This window comes from Alosa sapidissima, chromosome 1 (genome assembly GCF_018492685.1).
Source record: "Alosa sapidissima isolate fAloSap1 chromosome 1, fAloSap1.pri, whole genome shotgun sequence".
In the NCBI taxonomy this organism is placed as follows: Eukaryota; Metazoa; Chordata; class Actinopteri; order Clupeiformes; family Clupeidae; genus Alosa; species Alosa sapidissima.
In genome coordinates this window covers 13,084,486-13,096,381 of record NC_055957.1, presented here as the reverse complement: position 1 = coordinate 13,096,381, position 11,896 = coordinate 13,084,486, and the positions used below count along the sequence as shown (strand labels likewise).

Here is an 11,896-nt window from a genome sequence, read left to right as displayed (position 1 = left end):
CCTGAGATCAAGACGACCCAAGCCCAACCCATAGTATGCTTCACTGACAAATGTTGATGTTGATGCTTCATCATCACATAGACCAAAGGTAATCAAAATTTAATGTTTACTTATGAATATAACTTTTTTGTTAAAGGTCTATTTTCGAATGCAGAACATAACCTTTTGTTTCTGAGAATTTATACATTTGTTTGAATAGTTTTGATCTTTTGAATGACAAGAAATTAGCTTCAAGCTGCTGGGGGCACAAAGTGAACTGAAAATATACCTTTCCAACCATATCTTTCTATGATGGTTGGTACAGCTTCCCTACAGTCTCAGATAGCAGTCTCGGATGGGAGACACTTCATGAGTGGGAATATCCCAGGACATTACATATTACGCGAGTATACCCTTTACCAACGCCACTCTCATTCATGCTGTATATTCTGTTCACTTGCCGGTTTCAGAGAATGCTGGTAGAGCTCTCTATGAGTGTGAGCTTTTGGAGATAACCAAGAACTGACAACCACCTAAAGAAGAGGTGGCGATAATGGCTCTCCAAGAGGAGGTTGTGAGTCTGAAGGCTTTTATTCAACAAGGTTTGTAGAGTGTTTTCATACAGATGTGAACTTTTACATAAAAATGTACATGTTTAACTTTAATGAAATAGCAGCTTCTTGGTTGTACAAGTTTAGTAAAAATTTGAGGATGAAACTAACTTTTCCTTTCAGTGTGTATCTGTGTGCTTCTCTCTTCTGCGTATATGATATATTAGTTGTGTTGTCTCATTTAAAAGTGTTAGGCTGTCTGTGTGGACTGCTTCACATTTTCGCCTCACCATCATAGATCTTTTCTGTGTTAGTAAACTGTAACTATTTGAGGTCCTAATTGATTGTGCTATTTTTTAGGAGGTACTTAGAGGGAATGCCTGGACCCTGAAAGGACTAAGACGATAATTGGTGAGTTTATTTTATTTGTATGTCTTTCTCTCCAACTCACTTTGTATTTATCTCCAATTATCGTGATAACACAACAGTGTTTCTGCACTTTAGCATCTGTATTTGTGTCACTAATATTTTGCGTGTTCTATTTGTATATGTTCTGTTTTATTCAGAGGCCACCCTGAAGCAGTTCCCAGGCCAGACACTCACTCCAGATTGCTGGGCCAGGCAAGAAATGCCAAAGTGACAGAACTGAGGTTCCATAACAAAAACAAAGATTTTCAATAAAATAGAATAAAAGATAACAGAAGTGTTGTGTGTTTCTTCCTCTTTATACTGATACTATGGTTGATTTTAAGTAAACACAATAGTGAAATATTTATTGATCAATGCAGAAAATATCAAACCATAGTAGAATATGAAATATATTATAGAAATATATGTCTGAAATATATAGATAATGTGATCAGAATCTTCATCAAGGGTCATGTGATCATGCTTCTTAGTGTCATATATTTAAATATATTTAATTATATGCATAAAATATAAGAAAGTGGCCAATATTGAATATTTACTTATATTTTGAAATATATTGATACATACATGGAAATATATGTATTTAACATAGATGTAAATATATTTATTCAACATAGATGTGCTTATACTGGAATATGTTCAAGCTGCATATATGTGAATATATTATTTTTCTGTATGGGATAAGACTCAGCTCAATTTGCGCCAGTTCTCATTAATATTCAAGGAGCTAAGCTGCTTGACTCTGATTGGCTAACAGCTAGTAGGTTTCGTCCATAACATGACAGCCATTATCAACTAATTTTAGCTTCATGGCATGTTAGCTTGGCTAGCTAGTGCTAGCATTATCCAAATGTGCATAAATAAAATCTGCTAGGCTAGCGAGTTCATTAAACCTGTATAACATAGCACTTCCTTGAGTTCACAATTACGTTTTACTTACAGGCACTGGTCGTAGACTGTGGTGGTAGCCTGCTCCAGGCTTCAACAGCAACCTTTTTGCAAAGCCTGTGGCATTGTTCCAAAAAATAAACTGAAGCCATTTGATCCTCAAGTCTGGGTTCTTGGGCAAAATGCATTGTTGAAGTTCTATTTGAACTATTCTATTAGAACTGACACTTATGCACTTTTCTTATTGTACTCTAACTTTTAAATTGTTCTAGAATTGTTGGGAAAACTGTTTTTAAAAAGCTTTAAACTGTTTACCATGTTTTAAGTTGCTTTGGCTAAAAAGCGCCAGTCAAATGTAATATAATGTAATGTAACCATTTCAGTGCAGTCTAGGAGGGACAGAAATGCCTTAACAAAGCAAGCAGCAACCCTCTTCTGGGGACTAAGCTAAAGTATCAATTTTGTAAGTTAATGTCTGAAAGAACTGTAAGCTCAAATTCAAACTACACTTAGGCCTAGACATGATTTTAAAACAGTACCATTGCAGTTTTTGTAGCTGTAGCTTTTGAACGGGTATCCCTTTTCACTACATTTACATTAGCTGCCTGATACGTGAAGAGAACAAGAAATGGAGAAACATCAACACGATGCCTTGGTAACGTTATTATGACCGCCGCGCAGCGAAGCGGCGGTCATATAGGTTTAGTCAGATTTTTTTTTTTTTCTTTTTCGCATGCCCAAATTTCCGTCAATGATTCCCGGGACACTGAAAGACCGGGGTACACGAAACTTGGTGGGCATGTAACCCCACATGGATAGCATGGAACCATCGTTTTTCGTTTTGATCTGTAGCCCCCCCGCTGGACTGCACCCCCCGAAAGGAGGGTAGGGCAGACACAGTTTTCTGTGAATATCTCGAGAACCGTAAGGTTTAGGAAGACCATTTTTTTTTTGTATGTTGATCTCAAGGGGCCATGTCAACCCTTTCCATAACCACTCATTTCATGTATAGCGCCACCTAGTTAAACACAAAAAAGTAAAAATGAGGTGTTGTAATCGCAGGTATCTGTGACCTAACATAGTCAAAACTGCACAAAATTGGAAGTGTAGGATCATTATGACACCCTCTGAATGCACGCCAAGTTTCGTGGAATTCCGTTAATGGGGGGCCACACAATAAATTAATTTATGTTACTATACACCAACTGGCCTGTAGGTGGCCGGAGACAGTTTTCTGTGAATATCTCGAGAACCGTAGGGCCTAGGAGGTCCACCTTTTTTTTGTATGTTGGTCTTAAGGGGGCATGTCAACCCATCCCATTACCACTTATTTCCTGTATAGCGCCACCTAGTTAAAAATTAAAAAGCAAAAAATTAGGTGTTTTCATCACAATATCTCTGGCTGACATGGTCAAAACTGCACGAAATTGAAAGTGTAGGATCATTATGACACCCTCTGAATGCATGCCAAGATTTGTGAACTTTCGTTCATGGGGGGCCTTACAATAAAATAATTTATGTGTACATTTAGTGACCGTACACAATCAAGGATTCCCGGGACACTGAAAGACCGGGGTACACAAAACTTGGTGGGCATGTAACCCCACATGGATAGCATGGAACCATCGTTTTTTGTTTTGATCTGTAGCCCCCCCGCTGTACTGGACCCACCGAAAGGAGGGTAGGGCAGACACAGTTTTCTGTGAATATCTTGAGAACCGTAGGGCCTAGGATGACCAATTTTTTCCGTATGTTTGCCTCCAGGGGTCATGTTAACCCATTCCATGTGCACACATGTGCATAAACAGATACACACGCACACACATACATTCACAGTTATCATACGTATGACACATACTCACACAGTAGACATATGTACGCATGCATGCACATGCACAAACACACATACGCAGGCAAACACACAAGCACGCACACACACACACACACACACACACACACACACATAAACATGTACATGTACACGCACACATGCACACAATTCAAGAATTTCTCAGAATTATGAACAGGCAAGATGGGGGTGGGGTTGTATAAAATGAATTTTACATGTGAAATCTATGAACTAATCATGTTTTGGTACTTGTTGTCTAGCAGATACCAGTGAGAATTGAGTGTGGATAATGCAATTTAGTGAGACAGTTAGAATCATATAGGCCTTTCAGCGTGATTTATTTTTGTGGAAAAAATGTGCTGGACTGGGCGGCGGTCATATTTTGTACCGCTCTGCGGTACATCTAGTTTTTTTTTTTTTATCCGAGTCCAGTCCCTACTGGACGAATCACTTCCTCTTTCTCTTTTGAACTCACTAAAAATCTCCGCCTTGTCATATAAATCTCCGTTTGTACCTCTTTAGACGCAAACAATAGTTCTGAAATTAATTCCAAGCAATTGGAATTCTGTTTGCTGATTGTGTCCGCAAGCAAACGAATTTCAACAAGAATAGATTGTCATTGATGACAGTATCATGAAAAGGAAATGACAGTGACCGTTTGGAGGAAATAACATCTTGATAACCTACATGATAAATGTAACAATACAAGTTATGGTCATTTTAGATTAAAACAAAATTTGCTATATGGTGTTACAATATTACAATACTTATGGCATTATTGCTTTCAGGGATTAAGTCTAGTTTGGCCGTATTTTGAAAAAAGGAAAAAAGGGAATTCACCAGTGACTTGTTGTGTCAGACTGAAAGCACTGCATGACTTTTTGGGCAAACCCGTCTCACAAAAACAAAACAAAACAAAAAAACTCAAATGCTTTTCGGAAATGTTTTGGTCCTTTTTGGAGCTACATTTGGAGAACGGAAAGTGAGATGAAGGAGGAGTGGAAGAAACAAGGTCGGCGTAGGGCGCTCTTGTGTTGTGTTGCCTCTGTAAAACTGACCCAGTGGCAGTGGAGTTTGGTTGAGAGGGTGGTGGGGTGCTGTGGGGGTGGTATTGGAAAGGAGCAAATGCCACCCACCGAGACGGCGGGAGTGGGGGTGGGGAAATGCTCTCAGAGGAAACAGTTGTGCTGCGAGGCCTCACACAGAGCTGCTGGGCCACCCAGTTGCCGGCAGATTTGTTTATTTTTATCCTTTGGGGAAAATTGTTCAGTGCAAACTGTTTATTAGGCCTTTGATTTGACATGTGTCAGCTTTTGGTCGCCCGGCGAGTGTGCGTGGGGGCCGGAGCCTGTGTACAGAAGAGGTTAATGCCAACAGAGGGGAACAGAGGCTTGAAACAGGAAGGATTGTTGTCATGAGCTCCGAATGCTGCAGGCGTGAAAGAATCAGTGTGACGTCAATGTGAAGTAGACCCCACTCAGTTAGTGGAAATAAAGCAGGCAATGTAAGATGTTTTAAATGCAGGCTGATATTATACCATTACATTGATGCTATGGAAAACATTTAAAACTTAAACTTTAAAACATTTCTTGAAAGACACTTGTGGTTTCATGTTTGATAGTAACTTGGCATCCACAGCTGTGTGAACTAAGAGAATTCCCACAGCAAGGGCAAACAAATAATAAAGTGAGTTAAATGAACAACAGATTTCCGATTAGTTTTTGTTTAGCCAGCACACATTTTATTTGTAAAGAACCTCACGGGCGTTGGTGTGAAAGAATGGACCGGATGAGAAACAGGTCACCATACTAAACTGTAGTGGTGAAAGAATTTCAGCCAATATTTAGACAGCTTGTGCCATAGTTGAAATGGCAATGCATGCACAGTGTGGCACAAAAAATACTTGATTCAAAGAGGTAAAGGGTTGGTATGATATGCAGCGGGCACTAACATCGACCAATAACAGTGCCTTCAACCTGAATGGACAAGACAGGGTTATTTGATTGTTAGGTCTGACGTCACGGGCCCAACAGCTTTTTCGTCAAAAAAACGTTTACTAGTGCAGCCAGCCAGTTTTTGCAACTTGTAAAGCTTGTCACCATCACCTCCGTTTTAGTGAGGGTAAAACAAAATCGCTTAACTTTAACAGAGTAATTACTGTAGCTGTGCAACCAGATGATACAATCAAGGATTACGTCCAGGCTTTTATTAGGTTGAGGCAACAAGTGAGTAGTACTGTAGGATGACAATTTTCTTAAAGGCTACACTGAATAGTGGGAAAAAATGGTTTATTTAAGTATAAGTATTTAAGTAAGTATAAGTATATATACTCTTTTGATCCCGCGAGGGAAATTTGGTCTCTGCATTTATCCAAATCCGTGAAATAGTGAAACACACACAGCACACAGTGTACACACAGTGAGGTGAAGCACACACTAATCCCGGCTGCCTGCAACAACAGCGGCGCTCAGGGAGCAGTGAGGGGTTAGGTGCCTTGCTGAAGGGCACTTCAGCCGTGCCTACTGGTCGGGGTTCAAACCGGCAACCCTCCGGTTACAGGTCCGAAGTGCTAACCAGTAGGCCACGGCTGCCCATTCGACTGTATATGGAGAAAAATGAGCCGCTCTGAAAGCCATTGGACCTGGAAAGAGATGTGTTACAGTGTTTCCCACAGAATTGGATTCAATTTGTGGCGATAGCTGACTTGTACAAGGGGGGGGGGGGGGTCACTTTAAGACGTTCCTGAGTAGCCTAACACAGTTAAAACGCTGCTGATGTGTGGATGCAATTCATAACGTTTTCTACATAGTAGTTAAAATAAAGGTTTGCACTTCTCCTTGGGACAAGCACTTTTGAATTTTGGAAAAAAAACTTTTCCATTTACATCGGGATTTTGCAAACATTCAGTGTCAGAGTCAATAAAATGAGCCCTTCAACGAAATTGACAAGCAGCTGTAAGTAGGCTAAGCATGCTAAATTCGACATCCAAACAGTATTCTAATGTTAGCTTTGAGATACTGCTTGATTGCATAACTTAACTTAGTTTAGTCTCTTCAATGTAGCCTACTATGTTGTGATAAGACCTTAGCAGAGTTAACTTCAATGCAGCAGTTTTGAACAAATTTGCGCAGCATGGTCACGATGCTAAGTGGATTTAATAGCAATTTAGCCAGATGTCTTCTATGCAATGCTTCTATGTGGCAACAACAATCCTTCAACAATCGTGAATATTTTGTTAAATGCACATGCAGAGGAGGGGCAGTGGGCTACGAGAGAAACATTTGTTTTTTTCAAGATCAGTAAAGCCCATATCATACATGTGTCTATTCTGGAGAATTTGTTTAGGCCTGAAATATAAAATATCCAGACATGTTTAAATCTAGACTACGTAGCTTATATTTAAACTAATGTAACTTTAGTTTTGGCCTGTCAATCTGTGTGTAAAACCATTTAGTGTGTAAGACAATATTATATCATATGTCCCAGCCTATAGCTATAGCAACTGGATGGATTTAGATTATTAAATTGAATATATATGTTAACTACATGTTAACTACGCTCCCAGTCTTTTTCAGTTGTCATCTGACCGAGAAACCTAGCCAGCACACTATACCAGCGTAGCGGCTTGGAATTAGGCCTGACGTATGTGGATGAGGGTGTGTGCGTGTCAGATTTGGAGAGTTCAGTGAAAGGACATTTACGTGGCCCTCATTGCCCAGTGACTTACTCTATCTACATCAAAGTCAAAGTCAAAGTCAGCTTTATTGTCAATTTCTTCACATGTTCCAGACATACAAAGAGATCGAAATTACGTTTCTCACTATCCCACGGTGAAGACAAGACATATTTTGCCAATTTAGGTCCACAGGCAAACATAACATTCAAGTAAACAAAAAAGTAAGTAAATAAGTAAATAAGAGGGCACATATAATAATGAAAAAAATAAGAGCAGCAAAATTTGGTTGAAATTGTGCATAGACAGTCAATAAAATACTAGTGCAAAGTCAGGCCAATAAAAGGCTTGGGTAGTTCTGTTTGACCTAAGTAAGAAAGAAAGTGGCATAGTGGTGCAAGTTATGTAAGAGCAGCAGAAGTGTTGTGTTTTCAGGACAACAACACCAAGTTGTAAAGTGTACAAGTGTGCAAGTGTGCAAGTGGAGTAGTGCAGGCGGCCATTTTGGGTCCAATGTCCAGGATGTTATGTAGCTGAGGGTGGAGGGGGGAGAGGAGGGAGAGAGTTCAGCATCCTTACAGCTTGGTGTATGAAGCTGTTGGTGAGTCTGGTAGTGCGGGAGCGCAGGCTTCTGTACCTCTTCCCAGAGGGCAGTAGATCAAACAGATTGTGAGCGGGGTGACTTGCATCACTCACAATTTTGGTCGCCTTACATGAGCAAAGACCAGCTTTGGTCGCCTTACATGAGCAAAGACCAGCTCAAGTTTTGGGTTGCACAGTTAGTTCAGGTTTTCTTTGAGGCTGTGATGGTGAGCATGTTTCAATGATTCCCCAAAGCCCCTGACTGGATTAACCCAAAAGAGACAACCTAAACTAATTGTGAGCCATGAATGCCAGGACAGGTGTGCTTTTACCTTAGCCACAGCAGGTAGTGACATCAGCCATGTGAGTCAATGCTTTCCTGCCTACCATGTCACCTAAACTAACTGAACATACTGTAAATATTACAAACCCCAGTCTGGCAATGGAGCCTGGAGTATTGTGAGCTGCTCAAACCGAACCCCTTCATCTTAATCATGAGTGCAATTGACGTGTGTAAGAAGCTATGTGGATAAACGCAGCTTGCCAACCCAAGGGTACATCCATAGACCAAGGGCTGTGATGCTCAGCTTACCAGGAAGTATGGGAGAATTGAGCTTTACCTTGATCACATGTCATACAGTTAAATCTCAGAGCGCAAAACAAGATTCAGTCCTTTGACTCTGAAAAGCAGAGGTGTCAAACACTTTTACACCCTATTTTCAATATCGCCACTAGGGGGCAGTGAAAGCAGTGCTCAATAATTAGTTCATTGTGGAAGATTAACTGAAATAAATGACAACAATATGACCCTTTTATTTTTGAGCAAAGACAATGTAAATGTGCCTGTCAGCCACACCAGGCACAGGGGCATATCTCTTACTGGAATTCTGATGAATAGTATTTGTTGTTTTGGTGTTGAAATGGTTGAAGTATCAAATGAAGTAGAATCTATCATTAATATAATGTGTAGGAAGACGCCAGCATAATTTCCCTCTCTACTCATCCAGTCACAAGTAGGCTGAGACTCCCCGTGCCGCCAGGGATGCTTCAGGCCAAGGTGGCTGGCTGAAAGTACTGTCAAATGAAGCACTCCGTTTTCTTCTGCAACTCAAGTGTGTCCATGTGACGACCAACACTAATATTTGGCTGGAAATGAAGACAGTATAAAAATTCAGTGTCAAGGAATACCATGGCAGCATGTCAATTATAATGAAGCATGGCACTGTGGGTGAAATTCTTTATGTAAATAAAATGCAGTTGCCAACTTGTACATTCACACCAACAACACATTTATTATGACATTTTCATACCACGGAGAATCATATGAATTTGCTATTTTGAGTTGCTATGGCTGATGGATGGCTGGTGAAAGAGTATTTAAACAGCTGCCACATGGATGTGTCTTTCACATCCCAAATAAACACCTATCCAGCGACATTATATGGAAAGAATACGCAGTTGCTTGCACAGTCAGGAGAGAAAGGACTTTTTCCGTTCTGAACGTGAAATTATAACCAAATCAATCAATGGTTTAACTTGGCAATTTTCGTATTGAATACAACACTGAAAATGTAAAATGATCTGATTGTACTGTAGTTGTTATTACTACGGATACCACATTTCTGTTCAGTAACAGAATATTTAGATGTCGAAGCTCTACCTTACTTGAAAGATCAATTATAAATGATGATGTAAATTACAAATGTACCTAGCTAAAGTACCTACCTAATTTGTCCTCACATATTACTGTAGATGGCTTATGATATAGGCAACAGTTTAAGAAATACTGTAGGCTTAAAATAAATAAATTAAAAGGACTAAACAGTTCAGGAATGTCAGTAGCATCATTGCATATTTTGTTAAATGTACCTGTAGGTGTTTCACTGTCTTTTGAATAATGCTTGTATCTTGAATGATGTTGGACAACAGTTCCTCTTACGACTAAAACAGACACATTATTATTATTATATAAACGATTAAACAATAAATGAATAAACGACTAAAGTAGTCACACAGCTCATAGTGTTAATGATGATTTCAAATGTTTGTGGGGGGGGGGGGTCTTGATTCATTTGAAAGACCCTGAATGATTACTAAATGTTAGACTACCGGTATACAATTCACAAATGTCAAGAGAGAAAAGTGAGTGTCCAATTCTTTGCTAACAGTAAGCCAATATATAATAGTCTAAGTGTTTTATTAGCCATCCGCATGCATATGTGTAGTTCAAACTGTAATATTTTGCGATCTTCCATAGTCCTATGATTTTCATTGTTGTAGTTTCTGTTGCAATGCCTGTTGGTTTGTCTCCTTAGATGACATTCAAACCACCCACAGATGTCATGTTGTTAATAATCAGTTGCTGGGGCTTAGCAGCTTTGAGGAAGTGTTAACATTAGCAAATAGGAATGTAAATTGCCTGGGAGAGATGAATTCCCTCTGTGATGATATCCAACTGCAGTAGCCCCTTGGTTAATATTGGTATAATTTATTTGATGCATTTTGAATTGGGGGTGATTTGGGTCAGTGGTCACCAGTTGCCTCCAGCTGGGTCAGTTCTTTCCTTCCTTGTTACCATGGAGAGCAAGTCTAGATGACATCTTTATGTAGAGAATTCTCTACGAAAACTCATTATTAACTAAATGGTGAGAGAGTCACATGTTGTACACAAGTTTCACAACTAGAGACTGCAAGTAACTGGTTCTTTTCGTGTGATAATCTAAACCAAAATAACCAAAAGATTGGATTCAACACCATGGTCTCAGATTGGTCTTAATACATTTTTCCCAATTGCCTTAAAAACCTAAACCTATTAGACTCGTACATATGATACGACCTTCAGTGTGTACATTTTCAGTGGAAATGTGGTTTCATTGAGAAAGGAGAGAATATATTTTAAAAAGTGATGCACATAATATACTGGCATTCGCTGCAATTTTGTGTCTTCCCATAATTGGAAAGGCATATCTCTGCAACAAAATAAGATATCAGACTGGCATTTTCTTATGATAGTCATAAGGCATTGGATGCTGTTTGGACAAAAAATATAAAAAATCTGAGACCAGGATGGACTATTTGACCAGGAATTGAATGACCCAAGTAACAACAATGTCTGTAGACATGGTGAGTGGTATTTGACTCATATTTTCAGCCAATTGTAATTCTGAAACATGTATTTTAAGACCCTCTGAGAATGATACAATCTTTTCCAAATAATAACGTTTTTGCTAACCTATTGTTTCATGCGAAAGGTTGAGTTACTAATATACAACAATACAGTGATGTATTATAAGTGATTATTAATATTCAGTCTTCAAACATATGTATTTCTTTTATTATTGTATACTGATATTGTATGTAATGTTTTCTTTATTGATGCAGATATGATCTGTAGTGTAAACCTGCAGGGAATTTGAATATAATAATTATAATAATATAATAAAATTTATTTATATAGCACTTTTCAAGCACAAAGCACAAAGTGCTCTACAGACAAACAAACAAACAAAACAAAGCAAAAAAAACAAAACAATAGTAATGATAACAACAATAATAATAATAATAGTAATAATAATAGTAATAATAATAATAATAATAATAATAATAAACTACCAAACTACAAACTATCAAACACAAACTTAACTAAATATATATAAAAAAGAAAATTGGAAAAGTATACAGTATAGTACCCAAGACAAAATAAACAAACAGAAATTATAATAATGATAATAAATTAGCAGAGACATGAGTGGAATCATTCACTATTTTATATAAGTGGGTCTTTAGACTACATGTAGATTTGAAAACGGCCACTGATGGTGCAGATTTGGATGTTATAAGGGAGGCTGTTCCAAAGCTTGGGTGCTCTAACTGCAAATGATCGGTCACCCCTAGTTGACAGTTTACTTTCTGGAACAACTAAAAGTCCCAGGCTGGAGGATCTGA

The 11,896-nt window shown here is 38.7% G+C and overlaps 1 long non-coding RNA gene across 1 annotated transcript; it reads left to right on the top strand.

Annotated features, from left to right (window-relative positions):
* The first annotated feature begins 444 nt into the window (after nt 1-444).
* On the top strand, nt 445-1,208 carry LOC121720170. The gene is made up of 3 exons (XR_006034471.1): nt 445-581; nt 891-941; nt 1,097-1,208. It is a non-coding gene; the product is annotated as an uncharacterized LOC121720170 (long non-coding RNA).
* The last annotated feature ends 10,688 nt before the right edge of the window (nt 1,209-11,896 follow it).